This window comes from Balaenoptera physalus (genome assembly GCF_965194825.1).
Source record: "Balaenoptera physalus genome assembly, chromosome: 7".
NCBI classification, from domain to species: Eukaryota; Metazoa; Chordata; class Mammalia; order Artiodactyla; family Balaenopteridae; genus Balaenoptera; species Balaenoptera physalus.
This window is the reverse complement of record NC_138886.1, coordinates 59,996,263-60,010,776: the sequence shown is the minus strand read 5'-3', so window position 1 is coordinate 60,010,776 and position 14,514 is coordinate 59,996,263. Positions and strand designations below refer to the sequence as shown.

General features: G+C 36.0%; 1 protein-coding gene across 2 annotated transcripts in view; it reads left to right on the top strand.

The window, feature by feature from the left end:
• Window positions 1-14,514, top strand: part of PTPRD (protein tyrosine phosphatase receptor type D) — a 2,148,784-nt gene that overhangs the window by 521,642 nt on the left and 1,612,628 nt on the right. The gene's annotated exons all lie outside the window — the stretch shown is intronic.

The following is a 14,514-nucleotide window of genomic DNA, read 5'->3' as shown; positions in this document are numbered from 1 at the left end:
AACTGTCAGGAGAAAAAAAAGAAAATGTATATATATATATATATATATATATATATATATATATATATATATATGACTTTGAAATGAGCAAAAGGAAAAAAGAAATACTGTCTTGACTAAGGTACCTTTCCCTAAGTGACAGTGGCTACTTTATAACCCTGGTGTAGAAAACTGAAACTGGAAGTGGAAAACCAAAAATAATACAATGATTCATAGAAGAGCAAATGGATTGTGTTTGATGGAATACAATTGATTATTGCCCAGTGGATAGAGTGGTCGTACATCTTTTGTATATTCATTTCAGCATTTGTTATTTCCTAGGTATGTGTAGTTATTTGAATTCTCCTTTGAACTGGTTATAGCATTTTACCTCTCATTAATGAGTTAAGTAAATTGACATATGATTATTTAAAATTGTATGAGAGTCATGATTTTACCTTTTTTTTTTCAGAAATTCTTTTAACAGTATGTGTCAGTGATTTCAAATTCTGGTGTGCATTACAATCCCCTGGGGGGCTTGTTAAGACACAGATCACTGGGACCCATTTTTAGAGTTTCTGATTCAGTATTCCTGGGTAGGGCTCAATAATTTGCATTTCTGGCAAGTGCAGGTGATATTGATGCTGCTTGGTCCAGAAACTATACTGTCGGAACCACTGGTATAAAATCATCGTCACCCAGGATGATGATTACAATCCCCTGAAACCTTCACTTTACCTAAACAGAAAGATATTCATTCTAAAACCTAATCTGCAGCCCTAAACTATTTTCAGGTCCCTATGTGCAAAGAATGTTTCCAGTCCTTTCCTTTTTCCCCCTATGGCCAGATAAATCAGCCTCTTGAATCTCCTGATTTGGGCATTAGAAATAGTGGCAGCTTCTATTAAGTGATGTGATGGGGAATAGGAAGGTATCATAGAAGACAATATAAGATTCACTCTAGACCAATTATGTAGTTAATTACTCTAGCGTGTGAACTTAGCCTTCAAAGCAACCTCATTCGGGCTGAGGAAAAAGCTACTACAGACAATTATGGGATGTGTGTGATGTTAGAAAGGGGAAGACAGAGCTATTGTTGGAAGAAGAGTATAAATGCTAAGCAGTGTAATCTGAAATAAGCATCAGTGGAACTGTGTTTTCCCATAATCTGAAATAAGCATAAGTGGAACTGTGTTTTCCCTGAGCTGTAGTCTTCATTGCATAGTAAGTCCTTTCCATTCTAATTTTTATGATTCATTTGCTCATGGGGGCAAGTTATCTATTTTTCTTCTTTCCCCTTTCCTGTTGCAGGATATGCATTATCCTTCCCTATTGTGGCTATAGAATTCAATATGCATTTTCATTATCAGACAGGAGGATAGCAATGGAGAGTAATTAAATGAGCGAACATCTTTTTCCTATTTAAATGAAAAGGAAAACCTGATACCCATGGGTGAACACCATACACCTGACCTAGATGTGACCATTGTTTTCCTTTTATAGTCTCACATTCCACAAAAAAGAAAAAAAAAAAAGTAAAAACAAGCCTTGTCATTGGTATGCTGATAATGGGAAAAATACACGCAGAACTTTCAAATACTTGGAGGTGGTTTTTAAAAAGGCTTTTGTGAACCTATAAAACATAAGGTAAATTAAATCTAATTTGCATGCAATTTGTCATTTATTGAGAGGTTGGTGGCAATTAAGAAATGCAATTTGTTCTTTAACACTGTGTTTCTCTTTTATGTACATTAAAAAAATACATTAACACATTTCTGTTATATTCATGAGATTACAATGGTGCACTCTAGTGGACAAACTTGAACACTTGAAATTATGCATTAAATTTTGGTAAGGTTTTCATAATTTTATACACATGAACTGATCTGTATTTAATTCAAACAGAAACTCAGTAATGGCACTTTGAGTAGCTAGAAGACAATGCATTCTTTTAGGGAGAGAGAATTTGTGGATGGAACAATGTCTCTGAGTCGATTTCAATTTTAGAAAGTAGGTTTCTTTTTCCCCCCATCCTTTCTTTCCTTCCCCTTCCTTCTTCTTTTCATTTTCTTTCAACCAATAAACCCTCAGTTCAACATTATAAAGCAAATATAAAGTTGGGACTGGAAAACTGAGGACATAAATGAAATGCGCTATTATCATCAATTTTAGGGCCATTTTAGGAGGTTTTCACTTTGGTGGAGAAAGCTATTTTAGCAAAAGCATTATGCAGTGGTACCTCTTCATATTACTTAAATGTGAATAGAATATCAGAAACATCTAACATAGAAATTCATAAGGATTTTTTAACTAGTTGATACTCAACACTAATATAAGGAGTAAAAATATCTGTGCACTAACATGAATGCAGTGGTATTTTGAGACAAAAATTTTTGCTTCTGTTATCCTAAACCATCTAATAATGATGCTTTACCTTTATGTGAATTTTCTAAAGCAATTTTTACATTACCTATACTCTTTAAAAATATCCACAAGTGAAGTGTAGTTTTTTTTTTGTTTTTTTAAAATTTCTAAACTATTATCCTAGAGTGTTTAACAGATATGGTGTTTTTATGTTTATAATACTTAGAAATTATACGTAATTTGAGAAACAGCAATTTGTTTATCCTCATATCTAATGCTGTATCCATGATTAAAATATTAGTAAAGAAATAGAGGACAAAGAAAAGACAAAGGTATAATCTGTTCAAATACTAAGCACCTAAACTCTCTAATTCAAAGTAAGTTCATCCTTTGATGAATAAAACCTTTTTCTCTTGAACTTTTATCAATTACAGGTGTTATCTAATAAGAGGTTATCAATTAAGAAGAGTCATCCAAGAAACAAACTGCACTCTAAGTGACTTTGCAAATTATCATAGGGAATGGTTAGCACAAGCAACTGCCTTGTTATAATGGAATGGCCCAATAGCTGCCTGCAAGTGTAACTGTGCCTCCCAGGAGTACATGTAGACATGTTTCTCTTAAACTTACCCGCAGTTGGTATGTAAATCCTTGAGGAGAAGCCCCATGAGCATTGTTCAACACGGAAGCTGTGAATGTGGGCAGCCTACTGAACATGAGTGTGTGAAGAACATTTCTAATCTAATTCCCTATTCCAGTCTGGCTCAGTCATGAGACTCAACAGACCCTAAAATCCTCTTAAATTTGAACTTACTGCTTCAGGACAATACATAACGCTATTAGCAAGATAAATGAGGCTAATGGAGTTGCCTCTACTCATTTGCTCTCATTCACTTAAAAGAATTGTATTACATTCAACTGAGCAAGTACATACCTGTTCAAAGTAAATGAACTTTTTAATTTTATTCTATTTTATTTCACTTTATTTTATTACTTTTTGCCTTTAAAGTAGTTCTATAATAAAAACAGAAAAGGGAACTCCAACCTATCATGATACAGAGAACCAGATACTGTCCTAGGTACTGTGTCAATTAAAGTTCTTTTATTTCAAATAACAGAAAAAAGCATCAGAAACTTAGCATATCTAGAACCAAATGAGGTGGATACCAGAATAGCTCACAAAACTAAAGAAAGAGGTGCATAACCAATGTCTAGTAAATGCAGGTGCTATGAATGGGCAGGAAATATGAGTATTATAAACTTGTGGACCTTCTTTAAATGCTCCATTAGAGAACTCAGCTTAAGAAGATTTGGTCTCTGGAAAAATTTCAAATTCCCCAAAGAAAGACTCTTATCGGCCCATCTTTGGTCAAACACAAACCCCTTTAGTCAAGTCCCTATGACTCAGGTGACATCAGGAACTATGATGCTCAGCTTCATGGGAATCACTTAGAAGAATGAATGGAAAAGGGATACTGTCAGCAGGAGAAGGAGAGAAGGGATGCTGAGTAGCCGAAACAATTGAATACTCATTACGTTCCGACTCCTGTCTTCTTAGCGCTATACATATACCCATATCCTGAAATTTCAAGAGTATTCTCGTTTTTAAAAATGTAATTATCTTATGCATAACCCAAAAAAAATACACCCTTTCCCAAGGAAAAACAGACTGAAGTCATTCTTACTTTACATCCATATCAATGGCATGGAGCAGGGGTGTGCTTCTTCAGGTCCTGAATTTTTCTTTTACTTGTATTGTAATTTCTTATAGTTATTCTGCAACTTATGAATACAACTCCAAATGTTTAGGGAGAAATTGGTATGAGGATTAATTCTTAAATAGCATTGCCCAGCCCATAGTCCCATAATGCTAGTTGCATCTGTACTATGGAGTATGTATTAGGCGTATATTATTTTTCTAAAGTATCTTTTGGTTGACATTTACTTTTTCATTACTCCATGTGGTGCTCCATCCCTATCCCAGGGTTGAACATGAGTACCAGAAAAGCAATAGACTATATAACTTTGCAGAGTTTTTTGATCCTACATGAAGAGAAGACACAAATAGGGACAAATGGAGTGGCCTATGTTGAGGAGGAAAAATAATTTTCCCTCTGCCCTTCTAGGTTCTTGACTGAAACCCCCTATGATAAAAGACAGATTAACAGGAGAAAAATAAACAGAAGTTTAACAGCATGTATACCTCCTGTATACATGGGAGATACCTAGGAAAACTGAGTAACTCCCTGAAATGGCCCAAGCCAACACCTTAAATAGCAGCTCCAGCTAAAGATAAAAGAAGATGTTGGGGGTTGGGGGAACTAGTTATGGAAGGCTATCAGGAAAGTCATATTAAACAAAGGTATGGTTGTTATGCAGATTTAAGTCTTGCCTTCACCATTGATAAGAGTTTCTAGAGATTTAGTCAGTCAGCCTCTTCTTCTTGGTATAAAGAGGGAGAAACCCTTACACATGAAGATCAGTGTAAACGTCCCTTACTAAGGGTAACTGCTACTTAGTTTTAGAACTTTTCCTGTGTCTGCTGTTTCTTAAAAAATAGTCAGTTCAAGATAATCCTTACACCAAAGAATCATGGTTTGGAGGGGGCAAATTCTTTGCCCCTTTACCTACGACAATGCCTAGCCTCCTAATAAGATTGGATACCTTTAGTTTTGATTCACTGTGGATGGGCACTTGAGCACTCAGCCACAGTTAGCAAGAGTCCATTTTGTTAACCCCTCGCCTAGCCTTTGTAATAATTATGGGACCGTGGACTAAAACTGAAAACCCAGACTTGTATAAAATGTAAGTATATGTGGTCTCTTTGAATAACAGGAAATCCAAAGGTAAGGTACTATTATGAGTTGAATTGTGCCCTCCAAAGAAGATAAGTTAAAGTTCTAACCTGTAGTACCTCAATATGTGATGTGGTTTGGAAATTGGGTCTTTTCAGAGATAATCAAGTTAAAATAAAATTATTATTGTGGGCTCATATCCAGTAAGATTGATGTCCTTATAAAAAGGGGAAATTTTGACACAGAGACAAACAAATAGGCACACACATAAATAGACACAGGGAGAAGACAAGCATCTATCTACAAGCCAAAAAACACCTGAGGCTACCTACCTGAAGCTAAAAGAGAGAGGTCTGAAACAGATCATTCCCTAGCACCTTCAGAGGCAGAGTGGGCCTGCCAATGCTTGATTTTGGGCTCTGGCCTCCAGAACAGTGAGACAATAAGCTTCTATTGTTTTAAGCTATCCATTTATGGTACTTCACTATGGCAACCTTAGGAAACGAACCCTGGTAGAATCTGTGTGTCTTATGATCAGGGGTCTGGTACCATTTCCCTACAGTTCTCTTGTTTCTGTCTTCTTTGGTGTATCAGCTTTGAATTTAGGCTAACTATATCATGTTCACAGGATGATTTTAGCACGATTTCAGGTTTTTTTTGTCCTCAGAAAGACAAGAAGAGAGAAAACTTCTCTTCAGTTATGGAAAACAGTTGTTTGATTTGACTGCCATGTGTTACTTTTGGACCAAGAACGATGGCCTTGGATGCCAGGTGTTGATTGAATTAAGACTCAGTTCCTAAACCAGTAACTGCCAAATGGGGAGAACATGCAGGCATTGCTATACATGTCTAGTCTAATCAGAATCTGCCTCTGCAGTTGGAATTAACACCCTCAATTCCATGGGTTTTATGGGGAGTGGGAGCTGCCGGAAAAGTCCAGCATTCTTGTAGAAGAAACAGGATGATTTCATGGTACTCACTGTATCCTCCTGTCTTTTCACCATGGCAAGCACTAGAATAGCTGGAAGCTAAGATTAAAGGCCTCTTCTACAGTGGAAGCCTTCTGGTGACCATTTAATTAGATATAAATACTTGAGGGTTCTAGGATGTCTTATAAAATGTTCTGCCAGTATATTGTTAATAAATTTTTTTTTCTACTGATCCTACAATCTTGTCCCCTAGAAGTCTCTCAGCCGATGTAGATCCTAAACTCAGACCATAGCTCATTCCAAGCGAATGGCACATAAGATGTATTGCTGTAAATATTGTGCTTTGGGAGGTCCTTAGGACTCTACAAGAGAGAGTGTGATTGTTTGAAAGTTCACTTCAGCTGATATCAAATAGCTAATGCTGCTAGTAGCAAGGCCTTGCTTGATTTCCATTCCTTGGTTGGCTTTTCACCTCTTCAACCTCTTGGTAACTATTTTCTGCGTTACATGTCCTCTACTAAACTGTCTGTCATACCCTCTGTGTTCCCGAGTGGCCTCAGCCTGATACAGTAGTGCAGCAGTTATTGATCACATCTGTAGGCAATGTTTGATGTCAGTGCAAATGTGAAGTTTTTTTTATAATTACTGTACAACCTTCTTGATCTTCCAGATCTGATTCACAACCACAGCACCTCAGAAATAAGGAGACTAAATTCAAGAAAATTTAAGAGGTTCCCCAAGGAAATATATTTGGAGACAGAACAGGATCTAGGAACCTACTCTCCTAACTTCCAGTTCAGTGTCTTTTTATCTCTCCATTACCTTATATTTTATAAATATTATATTTCTGCTTAGGCTTACAATTCTCCATGTGATAACAGATTCACCTATTTTTATAACCAGAAATAATAATCCCAAAGTGAATACCTAGGCAAAATTTTCAAGGTTCAACAATTTATAAATTTTAAGACAGACTGTCTGTAAGGCACTGCTTCGGTGCACTAAATAATACTTAAGTGGCTTGAAAGAGTTAATTCAGCTTGCAAAAGAGCTTAATTTATTCCCAGGACATCGCCCATACGCAGGGAGAATATGGCTCATTAAATCCCTTTCAAAGACTCCCAATAGAGAAGTGTGTTTTTGGATCAATATTATGTTCCTGTGGACTTAACAGAATCACAATTACTCTTGGGAGGAAGCTAGATTTTCCTTCTGGATGTGGAGCTCTTTGCAAAGATGGGTGTTGTACCTACAGTTATTCATAGTTCTGTTTAAAAAGCGAACTGACTTACTATTTTCAAAAAAAGACTGAGAATTAGGTAATTCTTTATTCAGTAGTTTTTGGGTTTTTTTTTTTTTTTCTTTCCAGCAGCTTATAAAAGAGGTTACACTTCTGTAGGTGTTTTGTTTTGTTGACAGTCTTTGCACCTGCAACCTTCAGCTAGTCAGGTCCTCTAAAGGAACATTGTACTTCAGGATGTATTCATAAGAAGTACTTCTCAGAGGTCACACACAGCAGAATGAGAACAAGTGTGCTTCATTAGTTGCTCCTTTCCCAAGGTCATATTATGCTATGGCATCCAATTAATATGATGACACTATAAAACTGTGTCTGTATGATGTTGAACAGTTGGATAAAATCTCAGAAGTCATGATAGTTCCCCCATATAACATAAGGAAGTGATTAAGAGTGAAGACCCTGAAGTCAGTTTCCTGCGTTTAAATCCTGGCTCCACCACTTACTAAATCTGTAGCCTCAGGCATGTTACTTCAAGTCTCCAAGTCTCATTTTTATCATCTATATACTGGGGTAAAAATAGTATCTCCCTCATTAGAACATAGATAAGTAGACTAAATTAAATGAAAGAGTACATGTGAAAGGTCTGATGTTAGTAAGTATTCAATTAAGATTAGCTATAATTATTATGTGGATATTTATAAACATCTCCATTATTTTAAAATATGCAAGTAGAAGTTTATGAGTGTAATTGGCAAATATCAATCTGCAAATCTTGCATATCTTATAGATCTCAAAGTCCACATGAGCAGAGACACATAAAGTCTCTCTGCTGGCTTCTGTTGACTATCTTTTCAAATTATAGAGATTATGGATCTTGTCTATAGATTATTAAATACAACATCATTTGTATGGTTACTGTACATCTATCAAATATTTTCCTCTTACTGATAGCTATTGCAGATTTTCTGTTATAGTTCTGACTAGTTTCAAATGGAGTAGGCTGGGGACAGGCTTTTACTTTGGAAGAGTTTAATAAACCAAGGAAGTATTCACATCTAAGTTATTTTTAGCGGTATGAAATGTGCCCAAGTCCAGTATAAAGGCAGAAATAACAACACAACATTCTATCATGTGTTCTGACCTTCTACTAAGTTCATAAAATAGAATGGTAAAATGTGTAAAGCAGTCTATGGAAAGTAAAAGATATGAGATACTACCTAAAAACCTCAATGAACAATACAAAAAAAATAAAAATAAAAAAATAAGTAAATAAAAGTTGCCAATGCTCAATTGCTGTTCATTTAAAGGGTAATTGTTTCTAGATAGAATCAATGATCTATACAGGGTACACAAATATAGTTATCCTATATTCACCCTCTGAGAACGTCCACATTCATATCCTCCTTTAATTACAATATACCACATTCACCATGAAATATTCAAGCACCTGACCAAATGCCTCAGTTTTTCCCCCTCACTTCTGAAAACCACCATGAGAAACAAAGAACAGACTACTAAGGGCTAAAAGGAAGATGATGGCAGAAATAAGATACTGGGTTGCCTTGATTCCTCACCTGTGCAGCTAAAACATGACATGCCAAACATCTTTTAAGGCTTATTATGCAATTGAAAATCAGTTCAGCTCTGTTTATTAACAAAACATCATTCATCTTAAGCATATATAAGTCATAAGTCAATCATTTTCAAGTTTCATATAGTTTCTTTATATTTTGCTTACATAATCATCTTAAGAGTCAAACAATGTTTGTTTTATCTATTTTCCTCAGGAGAAAATTCATTAATATCCTATATACTTTCACTCATTAAGCACATTATGCACATTTTACATTGGTGTAAAATTTAGATAGTTATGTAGAAGTTATCCATCAAATATTGTTAAAATATAAAAAGCAAAGTACATTCTTCATGGTGAGTGTCATGACTTACTATTTTTGATATCCCACATCGTAATTGGTACATAGTAAATGCTTAATATGTTTGTTAGAAGAAGGTAGGGAAGGGAAGAGAGGTAAAAGGGAGAGGAAGGATGAGTAGATGGGTGGACTTGGAAAAAAGGAAGAATTTGAAGGTAAGAAGAAAGTTTGTGATACTTGAGTGGGAAAAACAACACAGACTTTGAGTGAGAAATATTTGCGTTTAAGCCTGGATCTTCTTAGCTGTGACCTTAGCTTTAGTTTTCACACCTGTGGGGGAAAACTGGGGATGATAACCATTTCATTTTGTTTTCAGAATTAAATCCAAAAATGTGTGAAGAGTGCCCACTTTCACAATACCTGAAATATTATAGGTGCTCCATAAATGTCAGTTTCTCCTCTTTTGCATAGCTTGGCCTGATTTTACCTTCAAGGCAGGTTTCTCAATATTCTCAGCTTACAGTTGAACAGATGACTTGAAGGTGGGGAATGACACCATTCCAACTCTTAGCACGTCTCCCTCCTGTGCTGCTTCTTTTGGGAGTTTGCCGCTAAGCAGGCGCCTTTTTTAAGCTCACTCTGAGTGAGCTCATCTTTAAAGAAACTTTCCTCCTTGTCCTCTACTTTAGTACTTTTAGAGGAGCTACTGATTTATACGGCCAGGTGGAGCAGCCTCTGAGGCCTGTGAAAATGCTATCCGAAGATTGCATTGCAATGTAAATCATCAGAGAGAAGCCTAAATAATTAACCAAGTAAAAATGTGGTGATGGTGGTATATCTTTAAGTTATACATGAATCTGAAAATTAAAATATTGTTAGCATTCTTTATCTGAATACCAAGAGAATTCAAGCATAATCATATTTCGAAGGAGAATAAGATGGCTGGCAGAGAAGAGGCAAATCAGTGTCCCTTGACATAGGAAAAGAAAGATGGTAACGTCACTGACAATATGGAGAAAAAAAGTCACATCATGACTAAAAACAGGAGAGGATGGGTTAAAATGTACTGGCTGGGAGAGGGCTCACAATGGGAGATGAGTGAGTGCTGGTTATGATGTCTAATACTTTAAAGAGAACAATACGGAACAATAATTACCAAATTATAACTAAGCTATGTTTTCCTAAAACAGTACTCTTTTCTTCAAAATATGAAGATTCTTCTCTTTTTCTTCTCTAACATACAAAATGAACTCTTTGCTTAAAAATAAAAATGACTTCATTTTATGCTTGTGGAGAATAATATACTAGGTACACAGTTTTCAATGGCTTCTGCATTTTTTTTTTCTTTTTTATGTGGGTGTGAGAATATAGCAACTTTGCTGTGAGAATATAGCAACTTTTATTATGCTTAAGGTACATTTATCATAGCATGGGATAATAGATGATTTACATTGATTTAAGAATTTTTAATGTTTGTGAAAAATAAGCATTATATATGCTTACCCTTTTCAGAAAGTTGAAAAAGGAAAGTGAATCAACATTTGACTTTAGGTAATTTTCTAATAAATTGTTGTTAAATAGAGTATAAAGAATCACAACTCCCAAAATATTGGAGAGGAAATTTAATGTTAAGACTGAAAAACATAATAAAATAAAGTAATGTAAGAATATGCATTTGAGAGAGTTCTGTGGAGATTTTTTTAAATTGTTGGCTTATTAGATAACTGTTCATTGAAAACATAATTTTACTTATTCAGAACAGTTCTGCAAGGTTTGCCAGGTTTATTGTACCAAACCAAATTAATTTTTACATTGACATTAATTAGTTCTCTAATTCAACAGATATTTATTTGGAGCCTGTTATTCCAGCTTCTTGGAATAAGGAATGAACTTGACAGATAAGGTCTCAGTCTTCACAGAACCTATATCCTAATGGAAGTGTAAATAAATACATAAAAAATATAAAAAATACCTATATCCTAATGGAAGTATAAATAAATACATAAAAAAGAGTTTATAAGTGCTACAATCAGATTATGATAAGCATCAAAAGAATTTACTGGATTCTGAGATAGGTCATGCTACCTTAAGATTAATCTTGACTAATTGGTTCACTCAAAAGTCTCTGCCAGGTGAAAGAATTTTGCTACTTTAGGTACTGAGACTTGGCCTACAAGCCTTTCTACTCCTCTCTAATGGAGTTGGCACTGCGTGTGTACAAGTACTACTGCTATGAACAATACATAAAATATATTTAAAGGAAAACCTACCCTACTTAATATATTACTGTTCTTCCTTATTAAGAGTATTTGGGGTTCATATTTAGCTGCAGAAAATTACTGTTGGAAAATTCTCAGTTCCCCTCACATAGTATATAGTAACTTGACTTTCCCTTCAAAAGATTTCCCTCATAACTCTGACTATGAACACTGACCCAAAAGATGTGGCAGCATTGCGTCACTTGATATAAAAAAGGGAACCTAACTTAAAGTGGAAAAAGGGACAGATGGCAAAATGTGTTCTATACACACATAGATTTTTTTGCCAGGGAAGCTGCTTCTTTTAATCCAGTTCAGTATGTTCTAAGGGAGCTACTATTTCTGAAAGCATTGAACATGCAGGGCCAAAGTTTCTAAGTATGGACCCACAGAGGCAGGAAGGAAATGATGTATGTTAGAAGTCCTGAAAAAATGAGGAGGCTGCAGTAGATTGTTGCACAGATCCCTTTCAGCTCCCACACCCTTTACCTCTGTGTTCCTCAATAGCCACGTGGAAGTGGTACCAGAACCTGTGACAGCTTGCAGTTGACATCATTGCTTTTTCCTATAAGGCTTTGCTTTTCTCATTTTGCTTTTGCCACTTACATTTTATACATTTGAACCTTCCTCTTCAACGTCCTCAATGTCCCATTCAAGGGCTGCAGCTCTCTCCTGCTCTTGAACTAACCTAGTGTTGGACCTCCTCCCTAATGACTCAAATGGCTTCCACTTCTAGTATAATTCAAGACATCCTAATCCTAAGTAATCATCCTACAACCACCTTTTGTGTTCTTTCTGCTTACTGAACTTGACTCTTAAAACTTTGATATATTTTGGAGGCTTATCATTTAAATTATAATTCGTTAGCATTTTAATGAAAGAAACACCTGGAAATAGGATTTTGGAGGGGGTGGGGAGAAAGGGTGGGGATTGACTGTCACTGTTTGTTTCCTGGGTGCCAAGGAGCTACCAGCTAAGAGGGTTAAATATAAGAATCAAAGGTTATGGGAAACTCCTTTACTTGCCTTTGTAAATGCTAATGGTCCTAAATCCTACCTTTCCATAGACTTTTTTTTCCTTCTCTAATTTCCAGAGCAGTTATAAGTAATAGGAGTCTTTATGAAATTAGGAGTATAAAAGATGAGACTCAAAAAAAAAAAAAGTGAAAGATGAGACTCAATCAATGGTGAAGTCAGGGTTCAAGATATGCAATGAAACTGGAAGCCAAAATAAAGCAGTGGATGTACAGACAAGAAGACAGCTGGAATGAATCCAAATGGGAAAAAAAAAAAATCCAAATGGCAGGGGTGAGGCCAGAAGCACAGTTCAAAGATTATATAAGAAGCCAGAAGCCATATCATACACAAAAGTCAAAGGCCACCATCAGGCCATGGATATAAACTAGATTTAAAAAATCAATAAGCAGACCTGAGGTACTGGAGACTAGAGAATCTTGAGCACTTGTTGACCAAAAGATGAAACAGTTTGTAATAATTTAAGAAGTCAAGGGCAGCAAGTCAGGACAAGGAGCACAAAGGAGGTGAGGGCTGAGGTTAAGGAAAGCAGTACAACAAAGCAGAAGGTCAAGAAAGTAGTAGACACTAGCTGTTAGAAAACATGGCAATAGAAATGTGTAAACATCTGTCTCACCTAGGAAACCTTTTATATGTTTCCTACTTACAGCAAGAAATAGACAGCTGGGTTCAAGAGCAGAGCAAATATCAACCTGGAGGCAGCTAATGCTCGTGTTAGGAAACTAGGAAGTTCACTCGGTTGTAATGGGAACTACCTGAAATGAGGATTGCTTGGCAATCCTGTTGGGAAGAGGCACAAAAATAAATAGGATTTGATAGGTAGTGAGAAGGAGCTAATAGTTCTATGTTAGGAGTTTTACCTGTATTGCTTGCAACAATTTTGAGAAATTGGATAGTAATCTTTGAGAGATGAAATAATTATGTCTTTGTAAAGTTAAATGAATTGCCTGTGGTCAACCAACTGATCGATCAAGTATTCACATCCAAATATACAAGTTGACAGTGTAGGATAAAACCCAAATTTTCAATGTTATCCTATCTTATGTATGGTGGTGTGCTACATGAAAAATGAAATTCCAATGTTTTCATACTTACAGAGTCAAAACAAGATTTTGGCAGGTGGGTAAATGTGGGAGATGTGATGGTGGAAAAAATAATTACTTGGGGAGTGTTGAAACAAAAGTCCAGAGATGGTGAATTGCAAACATAAGAAGGATATTTTCTTTGGCTGCATTTTATGCAACCTGATTTACTCTGAAGACTATTATCTCCTCAAATTAATAAAATAAATTTAATAATAATAATGAATATCCAACAATCACTGCATGTGTAGTAAATGCTAGGTATGCTGAAGACTTTATAGGCGTAATCTCGTGCCTGTAACTACAAGGTAGTTACTATCATTATTCTCATTTTACAGATGAGGAAACTGAGATATAGAGAGTTTAGGACACAAGCCCCAGCCACATACTTATTGAAGGTTTGGAGCAAGGATTCACACATGTGTTACATCTTCACATTTATAGTTTTCAGACCTTGTAATTTTATGTTCACAAAATAATGAATTTAATTTATATGTATTATAGGTGGCAATATTCAAACTATGGATGAGCTGCCATGACATTATTCTTCCTAAAGATTAAATATTCTTTTTTTTTTTAATTTTTATTTATTTTTGGCTGTGTTGGGTCTTCGCTGCTGCACGCGGGCTTTCTCTAGTTGCGGCGAGCAGGGGCTACTCTTCGTTGCAGTGCGCAGACTTCTCATCGTGGTGGCTTCTCATTGCGGAGCACGGGCTCTAGGCGTGTGGGCTTCAGTAGTTGTGGCACATGGGCTCAGTAGTTGTGGCTCACAGGCTCCAGAACACAGGCTCAGTAGGTGTGGCACATGAGCTTAGCTGCTCTGCGGCATGTGGGATCATCCCGGACCAGGGATCGAACCCGCATCCCCTGCATTGGCAGACAGATTTTCAACCACTGCGCCACCAGGGAAGCCCCAGATTAAATATTCTTTGTTACACAACATGGCAAGAGATGTTTGA